The sequence below is a fragment of the Entelurus aequoreus genome, linkage group LG11 (genome assembly GCF_033978785.1).
Source record: "Entelurus aequoreus isolate RoL-2023_Sb linkage group LG11, RoL_Eaeq_v1.1, whole genome shotgun sequence".
NCBI classification, from domain to species: Eukaryota; Metazoa; Chordata; class Actinopteri; order Syngnathiformes; family Syngnathidae; genus Entelurus; species Entelurus aequoreus.
The window spans coordinates 45,240,926-45,262,963 of NC_084741.1; the positions used below are offsets into that span (position 1 = coordinate 45,240,926).

A 22,038-nucleotide genomic window follows, 5' to 3' on the forward strand; every position below is an offset into this window, starting at 1 on the left:
CGGTGGCAGAGGGAAGCTGCCCTCTTGTCTACTGAGTTGAACTCCAACGTATAGCCTCTGAGCTGCGGGGCAACAAGTATTGCCACCCCTGCCCTTCGCTTCTCAATGCTGGCAACGCCAGAGTGGAAGAGAGTCCAGCCCCTCTTGAGAGGACTGGTTCCAGAGCCCTTGCTGTGCATCAAAGTGAGTCCGACTCGATCCAGCCGGAATTTCTCCACCTCGCGCACCAGCTCAGGCTCCTTTCCCCTGCGAAGGTGATGTTCCACCTCCCAAGAGCTGGCTTTTGTGGCCGAGGATTGGCCCGCCAAGGGTCCTGCCTTCAACTGCCGCCCTGCCTACATTGTACTCGACCTCCACGCCTCTATTATGAGCACACCACAATTAGATTAAAAGAGCTCCTCCCCCTCTGGCTAAGAGCTTGATTTAATATCTAAATAACTACATCCACCTTGCTATGACGTTAGTAAGTAGCCAGCTGCAAAACCCAGCAAAAAGAAGCATCCAAAACTGCATACAAGCTCACACCAAAATGCATAAACCTTAGGTTTTGAGACTTTGACATTGTTGACAGGAGTAGCCAACATTGTAATAACATTAATACATCACAAAAGACCAAATTCATTTAAATCCTTTAAATGTATACTGATTTTTAACTCAAAATCTGATAACCCATTGAACTATTTAAAATGTGTATTGGCTAATCTCAGGCAACATAATGTCTTTTGTACAAGGTTCTATGGTGAAAATGATTTATTGGAGTAACAGGACAGAAAGTAACAAGAGCGATTTTTTAGCATAGAATTAGTTAGCCTCTGCCACATTTTAATCTGTGCTAGATTATGGTGATATATTTTATATGAATGCTACTCATTCCTGTTTTCAGATGGTGGACTGTGTTTACCATGCTTCTTTGAGGTTCATCACAAACTGTAGAGCCATGACACTCCACTCTCAGGTGGGATGGCCTTCTATGTCTATTAGGAGACAGTGTCATTGGTACACTTTTATTTACAAGGCTCTTCTGGGACTGTGGGCCGATTACATTTGTACATTGATTTCACAGAGAAGTACAAATTCTTATGCACAGAGAGCCAACAATCAGCCGTTGCTCTCTGTCCCTTTTTCTCGCACTGAGCTAGGGAAAACAGCTTTTGTCTATGCAGCTCCTGGAACATGTTAAAAACAGACTGGAAGCTGACTGAATTTTTATCCTTAAATGTTTTTAAATCTAAACTGAAAGCATTTGAAGGAGCCTCAGTTATCTGTAACTGATGTACTTGATGTCGACCCTGTCATTTTAATGTGTAATGTGAATGTAATTCTATGTGTAACGTTGCTGCCTCTTGGCCAGGACTCCCTTGAAAAATAGTTTTTTTTAATCTCAATGGGATTTTTTTCCTGGTTGAATAAAAAATAAAATAATACAATAAATATATGCTAATAGCATCTTGACACTGAGCAAATAAGAGTGAGTCAACAAACAACATTATCATATAATATTTTGGCTAACAGGGCTGTGCTGAGATGTTATGTACCTTAAGACAAAAAAATATATTTTTTTTACAGTGAGACACCACGCATATGCTGATAAAAAAAAATCATGTGGACTACGGACACACCGTGTGAAGATAACAAATTGTTTAAAGGCCTACTGAATCCCACTACTACCGACCACGCAGTCTGATAATTTATATATCAATGATGAAATCTTAACATTGCAACACATGCCAATACGGCCGGGTTAACTTATAAAGTGCAATTTTAAATTTCACGGCAAACTTCCGGCTGAAAACGTTTCGATATGATGACGTTTGCGTGTGACGTCAATCGTTGAAGCGGAAGTATTCGGAGCCCAATGACTCCAATACAAAAAGCTCTGTTTTCATCTCAAAATTCCACAGTATTCTCGACATCTGTGTTGGTGAATCTTTTGCAATTTGTTTAATGAACAATGTAGACTGCAAAGAAGAAAGTTGTAGGTGGGATCGGTGTATTAGCGGCGGACTACAGCAACACAACCAGGAGGACTTTGAGATGGATAGCAGACGCGCTAGCCGCCGACCTCACCTTGACTTCCTCCGTCTCCGGGCCGCCGACCGCATCGGTGATCGGGTGAAGTCCTTCGTCATACCGTCGATCGCTGGAACGCAGGTGAGCACGGGTCGTGATGAGCAGATGAGAGCTGGCGTAGGTGCAGAGCTAATGTTTTTAGCATAGCTCTGTCGAGGTTCCATAGCTAAGTTAGCTTCAATGGCGTCGTTAGCAACAGCATTGCTAAGCTTCGCCAAGCTGGAAAGCATTAACCGTGTAGTTACATGTCCAGAGTTTGGTAGTATTGTTGATCTTCTGTCTATTCTTCCAGTCAGGGGCTTATTTGTTTTGTTTCTATCTGTATTTAAGCACGATGCTATCACATTAGCTCAGTAGCTAAAGTGCTTCACCGATGTATTGTCATGGAGATAAAAGTCACTGTGAATGTCCATTTCACGTTCTCGACTCTCATTTTCAAGAGGATATAGTATCCGAGGTGGTTTAAAATACAAATCCGTGATCCACAATAGAAAAAGGAGAAAGTGTGGAATCCAATGAACCCTTGTACCTAAGTTACGGTTAGAGCGAAAAAAGATACGTCCTGCACTGCACTGTAATCCTTCTCTCTAACATTCCTCATCCACAAATCTTTCATCCTCGCTCAAATTAATGGGGTAATCGTCGCTTTCTCGGTCCGAGTCGCTCTCGCTGCATTGTAAACAATGGGAAAATGTGAGGAGTCCTTCCTCCGGTGACGTCACGCTACTTCTGGTATAGGCAAGGCTTTTTTTTTATCAGCGACCAAAAGTTGCGAACTTTATCCTCGTTGTTCTCTACTAAATCCTTTCAGCAAAAATATGGCAATATCGTGAAATGATCAAGTATGACATAGAATGGATCTGCTATCCCCGTTTAAATAAAAACAATTCATTTCAGTAGGCCTTTAATGTAGCTGTGTGAGGTATGTGTGTAGGGAACCATCTTCAAGTAGCCTTTGTCATTTGACACTCAAATTAAAAATATTTTTTTGCAAATGAAAAGTTTATTTACACGTGCATGACAATTACCAATGTTTACACATGTGATTAAAAAGACAACTCTGATTAGTTCTGCAGTACGTATTTCCTCGATTTTTTAAAAGTCAGAAAACCGCAAAAGGTTGACCGGTGTCCCAGAATTAGAGATTTCAATGTTCCTGAAATAATAATCCGCGAAGAAGGTAGATATTGAGCCCTTTTATCTATATACAGTCTAAACTGGGCCCACTCTCTCACTCAGCCATTATCTTGTCAACATGAAGTCACTGTTCCATCCAACCCAAATGATGTCATTTCCTTCAAAAACAACCCCAGCTTCCTCTCCAGAGTCCTTATCAGTTGAGTTTATCCTGTCAATTGCCCTTGAAGTTCCGCTCTTCCCCCGCACATATCCAAAACAAGTATTAGCTTTTAATCACATTCTGCAGATGAACCGAACGATTGACTTTTCAATAGTCTCTGTTTGCATTTCTACAAGTGCTGCCAAAAAATAGAAATAGATACTGCTTCAGTGAAGAGCAAACTGACTCAGATGTGATCAATCACTGCGAATGTGCGGACTCTCCTCCAGCCACACCGACTGACTCACTGCTCAGTCCAACTAAATGAAAACAGCTGGCATTGCAAAGCCTCGGTGTTTGCACAGCAGTGTCTTAAATGTGCAACCAAAGCCAACACTGATGTCAGTATCAAAGAATATTAAAGTCTGTCTTTGACCATTTTAAGCTTATGCTAAGCATTCAAGAGATGCATTCAAGGTAATCTTGCATTTTTTAATATGTTAGGTTAAAGCAAAACAATTGTGGACGCTTAGAAGAGGTTAAATGGAGTGAGGCACAGCTGAAGCTAGCATGCAACTACATGGGCTGGGTTGTTGTTTTCAGCCAATTTAATCACAGCCTAGATGGGCTTTTAAGCTGCCGGTTGCTGAAAAAACAAGTGGAAAAAGTTCTGTTTTCATTGCAATCACCTCTCCTGGCTTTGGTTTTTTTTAGGGGAGGTTGATACGGGCTCTGAGTTTTAGATTGCTACACACCCATTTGTTTTCACATTTCTCCACCACGTGTTATCAGCTGAGCCATGAATGTGGGAAAGCCCCCTAGGCTGAATGACATCATTCCCTGTGTAAAGTTGGATACCGTTTACCATACTGGGGTGTAACCAGGGGAATGCAGGAAGTGAGACCAACTGATGTTGAAAGAAAAAAAAACAAAAAAAAAACCCACAATAAACTTGTTACTACAGTCACCGTTTCTGTTATAAAGGAAATCCTCTCTGTTCAGACAAGTTTGAATTCTATGATTGAATATATTATTAGGGCAGACTCTCTTGGCACGACTTGCCTGATGGATACTCTCCTTAGAGACTTTCTCAAAGGTTGGGCAAGTTAGCAAACCACAGAGATGAAGTTCAGATGCCAATTTTAAAGGAATGACTTTGAATAAAGTATAGTCATCAAACATTTGTAGAGAAGCTATATTGACCTGATATTGAAATATCCGTTCAGCCATCCATGTTCTATACAGTCATTCCTTGCTATATCACACTTCAAATATCACGGCTTCACTACATTGCAGATTAGTCCTGCTCAGTGGCCTTTTGATTAGAGCGTTCGTCCTGAGACTGGAAGGTCATGAGTTCAAACCCCGGCCGAGTCATACCAAAGACTATAAAAATGGAACCCATTGCCTCACTCAGCATCAAGAGTTGGAATTGGGGGTTAAGTCACCAAATGATTACTGAGCATGGCCACCGCAGCTGCTCACTGCTCCCCTCACCTCCCAGGGGGTGAACATGGGGATGGGTCAAGTGCAGAGGATAATTTCACCACACCTAGTGTGTGTGTGTGTGTGTAACTATCAATGGGACTTTGATATGCATATTCAGCATGTTTAGGTCTAACTTAAATACATTTTATTTATGTATTTGATGTATTACAGTGTAGTATTTGTCGTATTTTCTATTATATTTTGGTGATCGATAAAGATAGCGTAACTTCCGTATTTGTGAGCTTTGTAAAATGACAACACCGGAAAGAACTAACAACAAAGCTAACGATCGTAGAATTTTTGCCGGTGGTTTCATCACATGGAAGCCCAGTTATAATCCAGAGGAACTGCCCAGAATGTGACAAAGTACTTCCACATCATGTTCGGGCAATGGCCATAGCAATGATGCTTGGAGGATCCTTCGGGCTACCAGTGAGTTCTGTATCCTTCAGTAGAACACACTTAAGGCTAGTATTGGTGAAATGAGTGTAAGGGTGACTTTATGAGTGTTATTTTAAGTTTTGAAAGCGCTAATAATGTTTAAAAAAAACATATTTAGAAGGTTGATATCAGTTTTTTATGCCATATGTAAATACTCAATGTATTATTAATAATTCTACTTTGCCAAATTTCGTTTATCACAGTCACGTGCATTACCAATTGACTGCGATAAATGAGGGACGAGTGTAATGCCTGTCCTCATTAGGGTCACAGGTAAGCTGGAGCCTATTCCAGTTGACTTCTGGTGAGAGGTGGGGTTTACCCTGGAATGATCGCCAGCCAATCGCAGGGCACAAACAACAGCCAACAGCCAAACAACCATTCACACCACATTCATAGACTCATTTATAGACAAATTAACCTAAAAAATAACCCACCCACGCGCAGAAAAACAAGTAAATATCACATGGAAATTCAAAACCTTCATCCCCTGACTGTGCCACCAAACTGTTAACCACAAGGCCACTGTGCGGCCATATTGAGACATGATTAAACACATGTCTTTTGTCTGTAGACCCTCAGACTAGAGCAGTCCTAAGTATGTGAGCAAGAACTGATAAAGCCTTGTCTCATCAGAGGCAAAATGTCTTCAAAGATTAAGTCTAGTTGCGATAATTTCAATGCCCTTAGAATACAGTGACCTGGATGAATGAGAACAATTGCAGGCAAGTCTTGAAAAATAAGCTTCCAAAACTAATCTTGAAAAATATTTTCTTTATGGAGCATTAATCCCTCTATAGTTGCACAAGTTAAAATATTTTGTGAAAGCAATCAATAGGTCTTGGTCCTTTAGAAAAAGACAACTGGGTATTGATCAGGACTAGAATCCGCCTGTTGAGGGCCTCTGTCGATGCAATACCAATATGGTCTAAGTATGCGATGTATGTTACGTGCACTTGGAGTCCAAGGGATTGAATCATGTTGTCACCCTCATATTTTTGTACAACACAAACGTGGCGTGTTGTCTTTTAAAATCAATCATTAAAGTAATAGTTTGGTGTTCTGGGCAATGCTGCAGACTTTACAACTTAGGTGGGGTTGTATCTGTGATGTATCTGCTAGTGAGATTGATTCAAATGTTGAAAATACTAATACCAACATGGGTTTTAATAACACATATCTGCAGTTAATATCATGTTCTATCACTAAGGGTTGCTTTTAATATGTGCAAATGAGTCCACATGCATACTGTACCTACACATACTTCCAGCATTAACAGCTGTGGAAAATGTCATCCCATACAATATCTCGGTCATGCTGACATTCAGGGCAATATCGATGCATTCTAATGTATCTAAATAAATTGATTTTAAGATTCAAATCGATTCCCTTCCAAGCAGCCATTTTGCACTCTGGCCTAGTCAGCTGTTTAGTGTTAAAACAGCTTGAACAGCTTAGGATCTCCTCCAATGAAAGTCATCCTTGTTAACATTTCACAGTGGCACTTTTGAATATGAAAAAAACACATTTTAGAGGCAAAGTAAACAGACAGTGTTAATAAAATCCCCAAACAGTACCAGATGTCAACACTTCTTGACAAAGTTTGTTTCCAATAAAACACATTTTCCTCAAGGCTTCTAAAATTAGCAAAATCTAATGACAGTGTTGTTTAAATTAGGGTCACTGAGTGCAGATTTAATGAAGGCGCACCGTACTGAATATTAATTGTTTTAAATGAAGGCAAATGTGTCGAGTAGTTTTTAAATTGAGTGTTAAGTTGTAATTCAAGGTAACACTGGCTCTTTATAGTTCGTCCAATTACCCACAGTGAGCAAGACGCCCAGAGGCAAAGTGATAAAATGTATAGTTTTAAAGAGGAACCTGACTGGAATATAAGAGGGGAATCAACTGCGATTAAATGGGATTAACAATGGAGATGGTGCTGTTTTTGTGAAGCTGGCTTTTATGAGATCCTGTAACTGACTCAGTGGAAACTTGAGCGTGTCTTAACAGTGCAGAATATTAAATACTTTTTTAACATTTAGATTGGCTTTATCCCTTATTTAAAAAAGGACCTTATGATTTTAACAGATGCTACAATCTTCCTGGGGATGTTATGTTTTAGCTTTTAGGAGTTAGACGTTTTTTGTAAAAACTAAGATGAGACTCGACACCGAAACGTGTTTACTTCACATGATAAATCTACGGCGCCCATATGAGAACTGGTGCTTCCTGCTCCTGTTTAACAGTTTAAAAAAAAAAGGGGGGGGGGGGCTTTAGAGAGGATTACATCATTGTTATCACCACAATGAATACCATACAGACCGTCGTCATCATCACACCTTCAGAGCTCAATACATCAGCATAAAACTCTTAGGATGATTTGAAAGGATGACATCATTCGTTTCCCTACTTATAACTCTCCTGTGTGCAACTCAGGCAAGGAAACACATTTTTTTAACAAAGTGACACATTGGCATTTTTGCAGAATTTGTCATCTGCGCTGTTGTAAAATTCTCACAGAAGAGGCCCAGGAGGAATGCTGACATCATTCTCATGTTGCAGAACAATGGCTAGAATCCCTAATCCCGACAAGGAATTGACATATGTCTTTACAAATGGAATAAATGAAAGCGATGGTTGGCTCCTTTGCAGCAACAGTCAGCTGTCTAGCTTTCTGGAAATAAACTTTGAGAGGGGATTAAAGTGATTCTCCACAGCAGTGAACCAGAGACACGGTTCATGAACTAGGACTGGAAGGGTTCAGACCTTCCTTATGCAACGCTGTCCCAGATTTCTGTGCAACGTTCCATGTGAATCAACACTGTAACATATAAAATCATTTAATAACCCTCTAGAGTCCGATTTCAAGCTGCCCTTAGGCTCACAGACAAAATTCCCAGACGTTGGCAGCCTAATTTAAAACTAATGATAAACATTTGGGGAAAAAAATATTTCAAAAACCTAACTCATCAAACACAGTGTTAAGCCCAAGCAAACCTCCCAAATAATGACAGTTTCGGATTCTTAGTGAACTCGGAAGCAGGGCTGAGCTGCCACATTTCCTCAAAGTAACAACAGTCTGCGTTGAACTAAATCCAAAGTGAAACATGCATTATTAGACCTGCTATGTGAACTGCCTAACATTGATGTGTTTTTGGAGTTCCACTGGTGGAGTTGCATCCGAAAAGTAACAACATGGTGTCAGCAGTTTCCAAGAAGTGCTTGTGTGTGTGTGCATTGAAGGTAGATGACGTGCCTCTGAAAAAATGCTTTCACTTATTCACTGTTGCGCCAGATGACCTAGCAATGAAGTCATCCTACTTTCAGACAGGTTGCTTTTTTTCATAGTTGTACCATCGGCGCTGTTAAAGTAAGGTGCCTGACACCGTGATTATAGTTATCATAAAATGTTATATATCTAGGTAGTATGTGAATTTGAGTGTGCATTTTATCCGCGTCATTTTATGCCAACCACTAATCCACAATCCATTTATTGTATCTGCCACTTCATTAGAAGCAAAGAACTGCACTGCATATCACTAAACATGTTGATTTCTATCTTAATTATATCTTAAAGTTTTGGTAACTGCCTCAACAGTATATCATTTCATTAGCAACTGGAGGATGCCCAGGCTTCATTGTTGTTTTCCTGCATGCATTTCCCATCATAGTTGTATTTGATCCTCTGTAGCTTAGGTAACCAAAATATTAGAAACAGCTCTTAGTTTGATGCAGTGCACACTACACTCCTACACATGATGGCCACAATAATGTATAGAGGTGGAGGAAATAATCTATTTTTAGATGCATCGCAATTCGGTCATGGACGAATATAAAATCGATTGGTAAATGTCGTTAATCAATTTATTTATTGTAAATAAAGTAATGCAAACAGTTCTCACCAAGAGATCCGACCAGCTCCTTTATGATAGGGCACTTAAATTTCAGATTTGCACACGTTTTTATTAATGTAATAAATGTGGAAATTAATTTAACTGTTTCTTATTACAAATGCACTATTTTTAAAAGTTGCAAGTGATAAAAAGTAAAACAAGAAGACATGTAAAACTGCATCAATACAATTAATTAAAGATGCATCAATAATCGATTTTTAATCAAATTGTAGCTCCTGAATAATAATCATAATCGAATTGTGAGGTGCCCAAAGATTCCAACCACTAACAAACATGTTGGTTGTCATGTCCTGTTACGTCAGGTCATGTCTAGTTATTTTTCTGTGTAGTTTATTTTTGTATTTTGGTTATTAGATCTTCCTATGTTTTGTTGGGTTATCTTCTTGCGTTCCTATTTTGGTTTCTCCTTACCTTGCGTATGGGTCTTCGTGCTGTGACCCCACCAGCCTGGCCTTAATCTCTGTAGTCCGCTCCAGCATGGCCTCCAGCTCTGCAGTCAGCTCCAGCTCGGCCTCCAGCTCTGCAGTCCGCTCCAGCATGGCTTCCAGCTCTGCAGTCAGCTCCAGCTCGGCCTCCAGCTCTGCAGTCCACTCCAGAATGGCCTCCAGCTTTGCAGTCAGCTCCAGCATGGCCTCCAGCTTTGCAGTCAGCTCCAGGATGGCCTCCAGCTCTGCAGTCAGCTCCAGCATGGCTTCCAGCCCTGCAGTCAGCTCCAGCTCGGCCTCCAGCTCTGTAGTCCACTCCAGAATGGCCTCCAGCTTTTCAGTCAGCTCCAGCATGGCCTCCAGCTTTGCAGTCAGTTCCAGGATGGCCTCCAGCTCTGCAGCCAGCTCCAGCTCGACCACCATCTCTAAAGTCCGCTCCAGCTTGACCTCCAGCCCAACAGCCTGCTTCAGCTCAACCTCCAGCCCAGCAGCCTACTCACCTGGCGCCGAAGCATCCGTAAGGCAGCCTTCCCAGCACCTGGGCGTGAACCACAATGGCTGCTTAGGAAGTATTCTCGCCCATGTCTGCCTTCTTGCTGGCCACGTATGTGGCCAGTTTATAGTCTCCCTGCGCTCCATCAGCAGACAGGTCCTGGGGGCGTGGAGCTCCGCAGCTGCTGAAGCTCCGTTTTGGCCCTTGTTTGCATCCTTGTTTGCCACGAGTGTGGCCAATTTGTGTACGCCCGCCTTGCCAGCTGCGGAGGCGTTCCACTCACCGCCGTCACCTGACTTGTCCTCGGTGGCTTCCGGGACATTTGGCCTGGCGACCCGCTGCCAACTCCTCCCTCCAATCTCCTTGTGGCGTGAACTCAAGAGTCGGTAATGAATACCTATATGACCTGGGTAATTAAACTATTATCAATTTTACCCTACCCTAAGACCTTTAGCATATCAGTATGTGGAATTAAATCATGGTTAAGCAAATAAATCAAATAAAGCACTAATGTGATGCTGTTCAAACTACAAGTGTTCACAAAGTACAAAAAAGAACTTTTTTTTTTTTAAATAAAAAAAACGAGAATGAGTATTTATGTATTCAATATTTGTTCACTTAAGGTATATTTATTTATTCATTATTTTTACTATTTACTTTTCTTTTTCAAACAGAGGAGAATGAAATGGAATAGAACTTGTTCGAAATAAACAGAAATAAACTGAACCAAACTGTGAGGGTGTCCAAAGTGTGGCCTGGGGGCCATTTGCAGCTTGTAGCTGTTTTTTATTGGCACATTCAAAAACAAATAATTACAGAAAGAAAAACAGCTAACAATCAATCAAATTTAATTTGTATAGCCCTTAAACACAAGTGCCTCAAATGGCTTCACAAACTCACAACAACATCCCCTGATCTAAACCCACAACAGGGCAAGAAAAAAACGTCAAACTCCAGACAGGGGAAAAAGAAGAAACCTTGAGAAGGGACCACAGATGTAGGGATCCCCCTTCCGGAGTGACCGGCTGCAATAGATGTTGAGTATAGTAATTAAATACTCTGACCACAGAAATTTCTTCCAGAAGGTCTTTGTCCATGTGATGTCAGATGAAACAAAAATGTAGCTGTTTGGCCTCAATACTCAGCAATATTTTTGGAGGAGAAAAGGTGAGGCCTTTAATCCCAGGAACACCAGTCCTACCGTCAAGCATGGTGGTGGTAGTATTATGCTCCGGACCTGTTTTGCTGCCAATGGAACTGGTGCTTTACAGAGAGTAAATGGGACAATGAAAAAGGAGGATCACCTCAAAATTCTTCAGGACAACCTAAAATCCTCAGCCCGGAGGTTAGGTCTTGGGCGCAGTTGGGTGTTCCAACAGGACAATGACCCCAAACGCACGTCAAAAGTGCGGACAATGCTGAAGAAACAAGTCCATGTCAGAAAACCAACACATTTAGCTGAACTGCACCATTTTTGTCAAGCGGAGTGGTCAAAAATTCAACCAGAAGCTTGTGGATGGCTACCAAAAGTGCCTTATTCAGGCATGTGATTTGACCACAATGAAAAAGACTGAAACAATTTCCGGGGGTCTGGGGGACAAGGGGGGCAATGCCCCCCGAAGCTCCTGGTTTTTCACCAATTTAACATGCTAAAATTAACAAAGACAGCACCATTTGAAGAAAATATTTTAGTGTTTAAAGACATGAAAACATCATTAATAGAACATACATAACCCAACTATCCTAATGAATCACTGTATATGGTTCAGTCCCAACAGTATTTAGTCACTAATATTTACATCTTGTGTTCATTTCACATCCACAGGTGTCACACTGATCAGTGTTATTATCTACAGTTTATTTACAGTATTACCACATTACTTCAGTTCATGTAATGTAATGTAAACATTTCATTCTTTTCACTAAAATAGTATATACATTTATGAAAATAATTAAACATGTTTAGTATTGTTTACTCATATTTTTAAGATTAAAGATTAAAGTACCAATGATTGTCACACACACACTAGATGTGGTGAAATTTGTCCTCTGCATTTGTCCCATCCCCTTGGGGAGCAGTGGGCAGCAGCGGCGCCGCGCCCGGGAATCATTTTGGTGATTTAACCCCCAACTCCAACCCTTTGTTGCTGAGTGCCAAGCAGGGAGGTTATGGGTCCCATTTTTATAGTCTTTGGTATGACTCGGCTGGGATTTGAACTCCAACCTACCGATCTCGGGCGGACACTCTAACCACTAGGTGAAAATAGGAAATAATAATAATGTGAGGACACTGACATATTGCAAGAAACAAGTGTGACAATATTTACCTTCAAGATTGTTACACCACTGACAATAGTTTCAACAGACTACATAAGAACTTAATATTACAAAATAGTATTATATGCAAATTTATTTCAAATAAATTGTTAACTGGAATCAATAATGCGACTCTTTGAATTTCTGCAATTTCATTATATTTTCACGTGGCTTTTTATTTTGAGAAAAACCCATTTATATTTCGCAAAGCAATAATTGGTTAATATTTAAAACAAACATGCGTATTTCGCAAGCAAATATTTTTTAGCTTACCTCTCATTATTAACAACCCTGTCTGCAACTGAAGTGGGTGGATCTTTCCTCTCGATGTCTACGGCAGTTGTCGATGTAAACAAAAGATGAAGTCCGTAAGGTTCGCTCACTTTCGGTTGACATCCAAAAGTACCAGCTAGTGAAAAGTTTGTTTTCCTTGCTTCAAGTTGTTTTATATGTTTTTGGCGTTTCGCATGTACTTCCAAAGCCTTGAAACCTCGTGATCCATAGTCAATATTATCATGACACCACGTGCACAAAACATTTCCGGGACGATCGATTTTCCGAATAAAATCACAGAACAAAGTCGTAAATTCCTTTTTCCCAACAGTGATTTCCCTTTCCATCCAGTCCCATCGAAACTTATTTTTGACATGTTTATCAATTTATTTTACTCGTAAAGCGTCGTTTCTCTCAAGAACCGACATCGTTTACATATGGAAAATGGCCGTAATAACCATTATGAATGATGAAGTTATTAACGTCATCATTCATAACAGATGTCCTGATTGGTCACAAGGAACATATCGACCAATCAACTACGGCGTAATATAAACTATGTCTCGAATCTTGATTTAGGGTCGAAAAAAAAAACGGAAAAACGGGAGATTTTTTTTTTTTTTTTTCCCGAGATTGAAAAAGACGGAGTTCCGACTTTAGACGGAAAAATCACATGCCTGCTTATTGCAGTGAAACTTGCCAAGGGACATGTAACCAAATATCAACATTGCTGTTTGTATACTTTTGACCCAGCAGATTTGGTCACATTTTCAGTAGACCCATAATAAAACAACCAAACTTCATGACGTTTTTTTGTGACCAACAAGTATGTGCTCAAATCACTCTATCACAAAAAAATAAGAGTTGTAGAAATTATTGGAAATTCAAGACTGCCATGACATTATGTTCTTTACAAGTGTATATAAACTTTTGACCACGACTGTATATTAGTACAACATCATCTTTTCTGAGTGTAATTCCTTAACAACACAGAAGAAGGGAAATCGATACAAACAAGAGTCTGTATTAGCTGTAGCTGAGGTGTTGAAGTGGCTCGTCTTATAATGGAAACATGTTTGGATGAACCCAGATGCAATACAGTATCTTTTAAGCAATCCTGTTTCTGGTGAAATGTCTTAGATTGAAGTCTTTAGAAACAACACCACAATCACAACAGCTAATCTCATAATATTTGCCTTGGTGGGCCTTTTTTTTGTCTTTCAAATATCCATCTTTATGATGGAAACTAGAATCCCGCTAACTTCACAGCTCATATTGTGCTGTCTGTCTGCGTCATCTGAGGCACTCACATGGTCCGGCTGTGGTTACCAAACTGGGATCTCTGAATATCCCTGTCCGCAAATTAGGGCCTGCGGGCATTGCCAATCTGAAACACGGTGATAAAAATAAATGACAGTGACATAGGAATAAAAACACACGCCCACGAGCAGGAAACAACACATGTTGAAGTTCTCTGAGGAGTGATGACATCATCTGTGACAGATTCTCCAATTGTCTCACCTAACACTGAAAATGGCCACAAAGCACCTTTTATCTGACTAGCATGAGTCACAATGATCTCAATTGAGGCAACGTAGTGTTTGAAGCCGTAAGGGCACTGAATCATTTCAGTGACACAAACCATGTGACTTGCATGCCAAGCTCCATTAAACATTTTCTCTGTGTCAGATTCTGAATGATGATCGTACGGTTTGGATCACATCATCACACAGTTATTTAATTAGTGAGTAGAGTCCTGGTATTTTCAGTAGACCAATGAAGGATATGTTTGACTATAAGGTTTGTTTGTCTGTTATAACTCCATACGATGTCAGAAAACGTGCGTCATAGTCACAAGTCAACAAGGAATGACTCCAAACAAGTCTTTTTGTTACTGTAATTAAACCTCATTATGCCCTTATTAAATAAACACAGGTCTCATTAAGTTGTTCATTAAGTAATTTCATCCTTTTATTCCTTCATTAAGTCTCTTTTCATCTCTCCTCTTAGGGACCGTGGGAGTGCTGAGGTGTAAGGGATCATGACCTTAATTTTCTCCAAGACAGACGTTTAATTAACACAAGAGGAATCTTCGCCGGCTGCAGACCGACAATTGGAATGTTCAGGGGAATTAAGGTAAAGTGCTAAGTTGATGGATTTTTACTAGAACTGTACCATGGTCTTCAAAATTGCATCAATGCTACTGCAGCATGAGAGTCCTGATGGCAATGCACTTTCATCGATATAGTTCGCAATAGTCCTCAAAAATGCTACTGGTCGCTGAAACTTAGAACTGAGAACTCGAATAGAATACACCTAATGTTTCTTAAGCCTAAAAACAAATCAGCTGCTGTGCAATTTTGATTCTTCATTGTTTAAAAAAAAAGTAAACATTTAATGCCAATACCAAAGGTACAAAATGCAACAAGATCTTATCTGGACAAAAAAAAAAACAACTAATCAAATTATATACTTACGATACGAAGGACCTGATCTTTTAAAGGTTTGTGTGTATTCAAACGATGAAAATATTTAATCCCGATTAATGGCATTTTCGTGTATAATTGCAACTAGAATTTTTTTATATTTAATAAGTGAAACTTATCAAAACGTACAGCCAACGTAGGACTGAGAAATGTGTTTGATTTATGCAAATGTTTGTTTATTATACATGCTTTTTTTAACATGTCAACACAAAATGAACACAAACATGCTAGCATTTTTCTGTCCATTTCTGCTCTATTCATTCTTGTAACTCAGCTCAGTGGCCTTGTGGTTAGAGTGTTCGCCCTGAGACTGGGAGGTCGTGAGTTCAAACCCCGACCGAGTCATACCAAAGACTACAAAAAATGAGACCCATTGCCTCCCTGCTTGGCACACAGCATCATGGGTTGGAATTGGGGGTTAAATCACCAAATTATTCCCGAGCGCGGCGCACGCTGCTGCTCACGCTGCTGCTCACGCTGCTGCTCACGCTGCTGCTCACCTCCCAGGGGGTGAACATGGGGATGGGTCAAATGCAGAGGATAACTTTCACCACACCCAGTGTGTGTGTGACAATCATTGGAACTTTTCACTTTTTAACTTTATAACTCATCAGCCAGAACGTAGATGCTTTTCCACCACTATGGTATGGACTGAGGGTCCCACAGGAAACACAAGAATCACACGATTAAAAAACTAAAATGTTACTAATTATGACAGCCTTAAATAAAACATGTGAAAATGTGATAGCGCTTGCAAAGCTGATCTACTAAGCTGGGGCATCAAGGATTCTTGTGAGTTTGTTAAAGAGGATCTATGATGATTCTAATATACATTGAACACACTTCCTTGTGGTCTAGATAATACGTAGGATAGACATAGGATATGCTTTGGTGTAAATTTAGCATACGATGCTCCACAGTCACTTTTATAATATATATATATATATATGATATTGTGCGCTTGCCATGTTTAGATTAAATGAATACTTTATACATTATACGATCTCTTTGTTTCCTTAAACCACGTAGTAATAAATCGCGGTGGCGCCGTCTTTTTCATCAGAGTTTAGCAGCTAATCCAACTTTGTACTTACTGGTCCATTTTGCCCAAACAGTTCCGTGTTAAATGTTGTGGACAAACTAACACATAATTATTTATTCTATAGACATGTGAGCAGGAGGGCATGAGAAGAGAAGCAATAATAGCAGACGGGGTGGAGGCTGGCCGACAGGAGATACCACAATGTCCAAATAAGCAGGTTAGTATATCTGTGACATCACAAGTGGCCCATTGTTACAAAAACACTCTCGAAGGATGCGTATTAAAGACACAACCTTAACTGCATGTAAGCTCACTCCAAATGCATGACATACCTTATCCACAGCGTTGGGACTAACGCGTTACTAAGTAACGCGTTACTGTAACGCCGTTAGTTTCGGTAACTAGTAATCTAACGCGTTATTTTTTTATATACAGTAACTCAGTTACCGTTACTGCATGATGCATTACTGCGTTATTTTACGTTATTTACGCTGGCTCCTTCACCTGTCCCAGATTAGCAATCAAAACACACCTGTTTGTAGTTGTCAACCAGAATGATTATTTATTTTTATTTTTTTTGCAAATATATTTTACTGAATTTTACAGTTAAAATCACATTTGACAATCATACTCTGTCACTGAGACCCTTCATACATGCACACATCCACACTCACATGCATGCTTGAGGAGAGAGGTGCACTTGGGCTTTAACAACTCAAGGTTTACAGTATAGACATTATTAGAAAAAGTACCCAGCTATTGTATATATCCATCTATCCTGCACTGGCTCAGGATCAGCAGACGATCCAGACAATTGCAAGATGGATGAATAGTCCTCGGCATTTCTTCCCCCTACAAAAACCTCCCCCCCCCCCCATTTACTTCCGGGGCTGCGTCCAATAAAATCACAAAGTTGCCGGGGGTCCTTAACCGGCACGCGACTGTCCTGTTTTGCGCCTGTACAAAAAAAAAACAATAATCGATTTATTCAGATTCCAGCAGCTGTCAAAGACGAAGTATCCTTCCAGCGACGGGCGGTCAAAGCCGAAGTGCTACCGGTCGTTGTCAATGACGTAAGAGGAAACATGACCACGGAAGTAAATTGGGGGGGGGGGGGGGGTTTGTAGGGGGAAGAAATTTGGCATGACAGATCCTCAGAAAGTGATCACAAGATCACCTCCTGGGGACCTCACCACCGTTTACACTTAAAAAAGAAGAACAAAATCACATTTTTGTGGCTTGATCAGATGCAAAAAAATAAATTATAAAAAGTCACAAAAAAAAGCAAATAAACCGTGACAAAACCATATCAAGAGTTACACAAAAAATCAATTGTAGTGTGGGAACAATACAAAAAATAATAATAATAATAAGAAGACTTTTTTTTTTATCATTGTTTTACAATCCTGCCTCGCTGTATTGTTGAGTGGCTACACTACCTGTGGGTGTTAGCGTTCTGTGCACTCCCCAGCTGCACTAGTTTGTTTTTTTTGTGCTAAAATAAAAACATGTAATGACCTGCTCGCCATTTCCTGTATCTGCATCTCGGGGTTCCACACTAACATAAACATAACACATACATACTACACACACTTTCAAATAGTGCAATATAGAGTAATATATAATATAATACTCAATTATGCAATACTGAGTTAAAATGACTGGACATTCAAAAAAAGATGCTAATATCTTGCTCTTTATTGATGGGGTGTGTGGTGTGTGTGTGTGTGGGGGGGGGGGGGGGTGATTGTGCGTGAGTCCATGGACATTGACAATATATATGGCCCATGGGAAAAACTGTTTATCAGCCTGCTGGTGCAGGACTTGATTGACCTGCAGCATTTTCCAGAATGCAACCGTTCAAACCGGAGTGAGGGAGGGGGCGAGGGAGGTGGGGGGACGGTGTGTGATGGACTAGATCGTGGGTGTCAAACTCTGGCCCGCGGGCCAAAATTGGCCCGCCGTGTAATTTCACTTGGCCCTTGAGGATATCAAATTAACACTAGAGCTGGCCCGCCGATTATATACAGCAGCGGTGCCGCGGTAACACCGCATTCACCGCTAATTCTCATACTTGCCAATCCTCCCGGGAGACTCCCAAATTTCAGTGCCCCTCCCGAAAATCGTCACGTCCACTTTTCATCCAGCCCAACGAGTGATGGCCCAGCCACATAATATGTGCGGCTTCTGCATGTACACACAAGTGAATGCAACGCATACTTCATCAACAGCGATACAGGTTACACTGAGGGTGACCGTATAAACAACTTTAACACTGTTAGAAATATACGCCACACTGTGAACCCACACCAAACAAGAATGACAAACACATTTTGGGAGAACATCCCGCACCGTAACACAATACAAACACAACAGAACAAATACCCAGAACCCTTTGCAGCACTAACTCTTCCGGGACGCTACAAGGTGTGTGTGTGTGGGGGGGGGGGGGGTTGGTGGTAGCGGGGGGTGTGTTTTGTAGCGTCCCGGAAGAGTTAGTGCTGCAAAGTATTCTGGGTATTTGTTCTGTTGTGTTTATGTTGTGTTACGGTGCGGATGTTCTCCCGAAATGTGTTTGTCATTCTTGTTTGGTGTGGATTCACAGTGTGGCGTATATTTCTAACAGTGTTAAAGTTGTTTGTACGGCCACCCTCAGTGTAACCTGTATCGCTGTTGATCAAGTATGTGTTGCATTCACGTGTGTGTGCGTACAGAATCCGCACATTTCTTGAGACTGGGCCGGCACGTTGTTAGAATGGATGAAAAGCGGACGTGACGACAGCTCGTAGAGGATGTTAAAGGCAGTGCCTTTAAGGCAGTGCCTTTAAGGCACGCCCCCAAGACTGTGGTCCGGGTGGACTACGAGATATAATGACTGATGAACACCTTCGTTCGATAATGAAGGTTGCCTCAGCTCAAAGCCTGAGCCCCGACATTAATGAACTAGCATCCAAGAAAAGATGCTAGTTCATTCATTGTTATTTTATTTTCAAATTTATTAGCCTGTGGAAAAAGTTAATGTTGATATTTACCTCAGAAGGCTGCAAATAGAAAAGAGGCATTCAATTATTATTTAAATTGTATTTGATATGCCATTGATATTTTTTAATTATTATTATTATTATTTGAAACTCGATTTTGCATGTCACTATAAAGTTATATAAGCCTTGCTTGTTCAATATTCAATGCAAAACTTGTTTGGGTCCCTATTAAAAGGTTAATTTGTTCAACCTTGGCCCGCGGCTTTGTTCAGTTTTAAACAGTGTTGGGACTAACGCGTTACAAAGTAACGCGTTACTGTAACGCCGTTAGTTTCGGCGGTAACTAGTAATTTATTATTATTATTATTAGCCTTTATTTAACCAGGTAAAATCCCATTGAGATCAAAGATCTCTTTTCCAAGGGAGACCTGGCCAAGAGGGCAGCAGCAAGGTTACATTAAAAACAGTAAACAAATACATAAAACATCACATTTACGACATTAAAACTTGCTCACATAACACATGTGCATACAGACAAGCTAGACTGCAGTCCTTTCACAGAAGCTTTAAACTCATTCAACGTAACAAGGGTTTGAAGTTTAATATTCGATTGTAGGTTATTCCAAGCCTTCGCTGCTGAAAACCTAAATGCTTTCTTGCCCAGTTCAGTTCTTACTTTGGGGACGACAAATTGCAGAACATTCATTGAACGAAGATTGTGACTTCCTTGTTTCTTTGTTAAAAGACAAGACAGATAAGATGGAGTGATACCCAGAATGGTTTTGTAGATGAAAACATACCAATGATTGAGGCGTCGAGCACATAAATATGTCCAGTTAACCATTGAGTATAATACGCAATGGTGAGTAAGGGGAGCGCAGTTGGTGATAAATCTCAGTGCACCGTGGTACACACTATCCAGCTTGTGGAGACAACCTGCAGTAGCATTCATGTACAACACATCTCCATAGTCAATAACAGGTAAGAAGGTTGTTTCCACCAATCTAACGCGTTATTTTTTATATTCAGTAACTCAGTTACCGTTACTACATGATGCGTTACTGCGTTATTTTACGTTATTTTTTATGTAGTATCGGCTAGAAACAGAAGATCTGAGTGTGTTTTATTGCAGCGCTGCGGTGGAAAAGAAGAGGCGTGCTTTCTGTGGGTGGGGGCGGGGGGCTCCCATACCGTAGTTGAGGGGCGCAGGGAAGACGTTCCTCCAGGGCCTATGTACTTCGATCGGGGCTAACAACCTTCACTTTACCCGGAAGTGGGTCTTTACAGCTGAGGGTCGGCGGTTTGTTGCAACTTTGTGACTTTATTGGACGCAACCATCTACCAAGCTAGAGCACCTGCACTCACTCACTGTCGCCGGTCCCTCATCTCTCTCGCCCACTCACTCACTGATGTCACTCATCACACATGCTGTCATATCTTAAAGGGCCACACACACACACACACACACATACGCTACTCTCATAACAACTAACAAGACATCATGGCGAAGCCAGAAGTCGAGTTTTTTAACATGGAGACATTCTCAATACTTTTCTTTTGTCGAGCACAAAGAAAATAACATTTTAGTTAAATGTAAGTTGTGTCTTGGATCAAATATCCTATCTACTTAAAGTTAAAGTGCCATTATGTTGCAGCTATTTAAAATAGCTTTGTCAATTTGTTCTGGCCTGAAATAAATTGGCCCTTTGAAACATATCTCTGTCTTTGTGTATTGTATGTAGACCACATTGCTTAGCAGAGTTCAGTGATGCAAATGCATGTCAAGTTGATCAACACATTGTATTATTCTCCAGTGCAATAACAGTACTGAAATGAAGGCTAAAAGGGCATTAATGGGAGCCTTAAAGAAAAGAAAAAAAGAAGAAATAACTAAATAGTTACTTTTCACAGTAACACATTACTTTTTGGTGTAAGTAACTGAGTTAGTAACTGAGTTACTTTTGAAATAAAGTAACTAGTAACTGTAACTAGTTACTGGTTTTCAGTAACTAACCCAACACTGGTTTTAAATTTTGGCCCACTCTGTATTTGAGTTTGACACCCCTGGACTAGATTGTTCTGAGACAGCATGATGCAGCAGGATGTGGCCAATGTGCTCCATGGGACGTACAAATGACGTACTGCAGAACAATGTTGTGTGTGTAAATGCAAATATTTGTTTCTGGTTGAGGTGGCAGGTGTTCATGGCATGGTAGACAAAGATGTATTCAATTTAATTTTCTATTTTTTTTCTTCATTGTGGTTGTGTGTGAGTGTTCAAATTTGTTTGTGCTGACAAATAAGCTTTCCACCTGATCACACAAAGTAGCAAATGTACCTCAAACACCAATATGCATTCAAGGCTGTTGATGCCGACTGACATGCAAAAAAGAAAAATTAAAATAAAGCCACACACGAGATGCTGGCCCGTGAAGGAAGACACGTGTAGCACACATCAGTTGCACACCAATAAGTCAAGTGATTAAAAAGCAGAAGTTCTAACGGTTTGTACCCTTTTGTAAGGAGAAGTGAAACTTATACAGTTTGCTCCATTTATCTTGAACCAGCCTTGGATTGTAAAGGTCAGAGCTGCCAACCACCATAATCATCAGTTAGTTTTTTTGTGGGATGGCGCCACCATGTTTCCATGACATTTTACAGGATTGGGCAACAAATAACAATCATCTGGAAGTGTCAATGTGAAAAGAAGCTTTGCACAAAATGCTGAACCCACAAATTGATGCTTTGCTGCAGCTCTTTCTGCTGACTAAGCCGTTTTTTTTTGTGCATTCTTAATTGGCTGTAATTGTAGCTGGTGTCTACTCAA

At 40.5% G+C, this 22,038-nt stretch overlaps 1 long non-coding RNA gene across 3 annotated transcripts in view; it reads left to right on the forward strand.

The window, feature by feature from the left end:
- Positions 1–22,038, forward strand: part of LOC133660699 (uncharacterized) — a 232,861-nt gene that overhangs the window by 146,109 nt on the left and 64,714 nt on the right. For all 3 annotated transcript variants that reach the window (XR_009827869.1, XR_009827868.1, XR_009827870.1), the window contains 2 exons: positions 14,713–14,838; positions 16,355–16,447. This is a non-coding gene — a long non-coding RNA (uncharacterized LOC133660699). The remainder of the gene's footprint in view (positions 1–14,712; positions 14,839–16,354; positions 16,448–22,038) is intronic.